General features: G+C 41.0%; 1 non-coding gene across 1 annotated transcript; it reads right to left on the reverse strand.

Moving 5' to 3' along the window:
* Positions 1-977: 977 nt before the first annotated feature.
* Positions 978-1,084, reverse strand: LOC145135293 (small nucleolar RNA R71). The gene has a single exon (XR_013719756.1). It is a non-coding gene; the product is annotated as a small nucleolar RNA R71 (small nucleolar RNA).
* Between the last annotated feature and the right edge of the window lie 2,203 nt (positions 1,085-3,287).

The following is a 3,287-nucleotide window of genomic DNA, read 5'->3' on the forward strand; positions in this document are numbered from 1 at the left end:
TTAGTTAGTTAAGTTAGTTAGGTTATAAATATAAAATTAGGTGTAGCTATTTGCACGCATCAAGTTTTTGGCGTCGTTGCCGGGGAACGGCTTATTTGATCATTGATTTATTTTCTTTAGGTTGATCGATCCTTTTTGTGGGGTTAAACCTGCAAAAAGTTACCTTTTTAGCTTAGATTTTATTTGCAGTACCAGATTCATGACGTGAGCCTTTACCTCACGACGTGAATTTAGTGTTTTTTTCGTTTTTTTTGTTTTTCTTTTCTGTTAGTTTTTCTGCGACAACACGAGGTGGTAACCTTTACCACGTCGTGGTGGCCAGTCTGTAGGAAGTTTTTATAGTTTTTGTTCAGTTTTACGTTTTTATTTTGTTTATTCTGCAGGAGTTCGTGACCAGAGGTTCCAACACACCTTTGGTGCCACCACTTGAAGATCCAGAGTCAGCCCTTCGCAAAAAAAAGGATAAGAACGTGAAAGGACAAGAGCAAGATAGAAAGTTTGGATCCAATACCTAACCCAAACGAATCTGAATACGAGTCCGAGAACGAGTTTGGACTATATACGAGTGAACCCGAAGACGAGCCAAGAAACGAGATGGCAGACATTGAAGAAATGTCGATGGGAGCCTACAAGAAGCGTATTCGAGAAGATGTCGATGGGAGCCTACAAGAAGCGTATTCCTGCCACTACCACATTCGAGTTGAAGGGACACATCCTTACTGCACTAAAGGATATCACATTTTATGGAAAGGATCATGAGGATGCTTTCAAACATCTAGATGAGATCAATGACATTGCAGACTATTTCAATGTCCCAAGTGTTAATAGAGATATTGTCTTGCTAAGGATGTTACCAGTTACTTTCAAGGGAGCCGCAAAAGACTGGTTGAAAGCACTTCCACGCGGTACAATCACTACTTGGGCTCAAATGCGTGAGCAGTTTCTAGACCAAATTTTGCCCACCATCCAAGATAGCTAAACTTAGGAAGGCAATAGCCAACTTTGAGCAACAACCGGGGGAATCATTATACAAGGCATGGGAGCGTTACAAAGGATGGTTAAGGAATTGTCCTCAACATGACCTTAATATTCAACAAGAGATGTCTATTTTCTATGATGGGGTCAATCTCATGACTAGGCAACTCCTTGATTCGCAAGGCCCTCTCACGAAGAAGAATCCTAATCAGATCAAGGTGTTGATTGAAGAGTTCGCGAAGCATTCTCGTGAGTACCACAACCCAAAACACGATGGAATAAAAGGCAGTGGAGGTGCACATTCTGAAGAGATTGCTGCTATGATGGCAATGCTCAATAATATGGACAGGAGGTTGACCCAAATGGACTAATCAATTCATGCGATTAGAGTTGGTTGTGAGAATGTAATGGTCCACACTTGACTAGAGATTGCCATTTGGATGAGTATGGGAACAAGAAGGCTCAAGTATGCTACTCGAGTGGGAACAAGTATGATGAAGATTGGAGAAAACCAAAGAAGGAGTGGCTGCCATATGATGAGTACAAGAAGCAAAAGGAGGAGAAATACAGACAGACTGGCCGGGGTTTCTACCAAAAGGAGCAACCACTAGCTGAGAAGAAAGCTGATTTGGAGACCATGTTAGTTCGTTTCATGGAAGCTTTAGAGAAAAGACATGATGATACAGATGCAACATTGAAGGATGAAAGAATAATGATAAAGGAGCATCAAACTATGATGAAAAATCATCAAGCAATGATGATTGACCAGCAAACATCATTAAGGAATCAGCAAGCCTCCATCCACAACCTTGAAGCTCAACTTGGTCAACTTACCACTTTGGTGAATGAGAGATTATCCCCCCAATTTCCCAAAAAGAAGACTCATTCCCAAGTAATGATGATAGATACTGAAGAAGAGGCTATCTCTGAGTTCTTAGAAGCACTAGAGGTGGAGCCAAAACCATCCGGACCAAAACCAAAGAAGTCGAAGCTTGAAAGCAAATATGATGCTAACACACCACACTCACGACGTGAGCCCGTTAAGCTCACGTCGTGGCTCAGTCTGAATAGGAAATTTTTGTAACTGTTCTGGCTTATAATCCGCGTTTACCATTCCCGTCTCGAGCTAATCTCAGTCCACTGGAAAGGGAACATCTGGAGTTTATCAAACAAGTCAAGGGTATTCCTATTAATACTCCTTTTAATGAGTTACTATCTAAAATTCCAGAGTATGCTAAGTTCCTTCAAGACCTTATAGACACTCGTCAGCAATTGAAGAAGAATTCTAAGGTCATTCTTAGTGAGCAGAGCTCAAGAGTTGTATTGGGGGAAATACCTAAGAAGATGGGAGATCATGGACACCTCACTCTTCCTTGTGAGTTTGGAAATAATTTGAAGACTGATGCTTTAGCTGATTCTGGGGCTAGCATAAATTTGATGCCATATTGATTCTATCAAAAGCTGAATATTCAAAAAATGAAGGCTACAAAGATGACCATCCACATGGCCAATCGTTCAGTGACGCACCCAAGGGGGATTGTAGAACACATCCTTGTCAAAATTGGGAAATTTGTTTTCCCAGTTGACTTTGTGGTTATGGATATGAAAGAGGATGTTAATGTCCCAATCATTCTTGGTCGCCCTCTACTTAATACTGCTAGAGCTTTAGTAGATGTTCGTGAATCCAAGCTTACATTGAGGGTTGGTGATGATGAGGAAGATTTTGGAGTACAAGATGGATTTCAAGGAGATGATGTTCAAGGAGAGGTGTTCACTATGGATGAAGATAATGATCTTGAAGAGTTAGAGAAGCTTATGGAGGAGGAAATCAAGACAATTCATCAAGTTAAACGCACCAAGCCAAGAGCATCTGTTCCACTTGTTTTCGAAGTGTTTGCTTATAAAACACCAACAACTTTGGTGAGTGAGGAAAACGATGGATTTTCAAGTGATGAAGACAAGGTTACATCGAAGGAAACAAGTCCAGTGGTGAAGGAAGAAACGATTCCTATGGAGATGAAGAGTGAAGAAAAATTGGAGACTAAAGGGATCAAACGCAAGCTCAATGTAGATGAGGTGAAAGCTAAGAAAGAGAACTCAAAAAAGGCGTACATTCGACGTGTTCAAGCTTACAAGAGGCGTTGGAAAGAGCAGAAAATTCAGGTGGTGATGGACTCCTCTAACAGCTCAACGTAGGGAGGCACGGAGTCCAGCTCACGACTCCATCAAAAAGAAGCGCTTCTCGGGAGGCAACCCGAGTTTGGTTTGGATTTTCTTTTCTTTTTCTTTTTAGTTTTTTCAATTTTAGTTTT

The sequence above is a fragment of the Lactuca virosa genome, chromosome 8 (assembly GCF_052849685.1).
Source record: "Lactuca virosa cultivar CGN04683 chromosome 8, Lactuca_virosa_CGN04683_v6, whole genome shotgun sequence".
Taxonomy (NCBI): domain Eukaryota; kingdom Viridiplantae; phylum Streptophyta; class Magnoliopsida; order Asterales; family Asteraceae; genus Lactuca; species Lactuca virosa.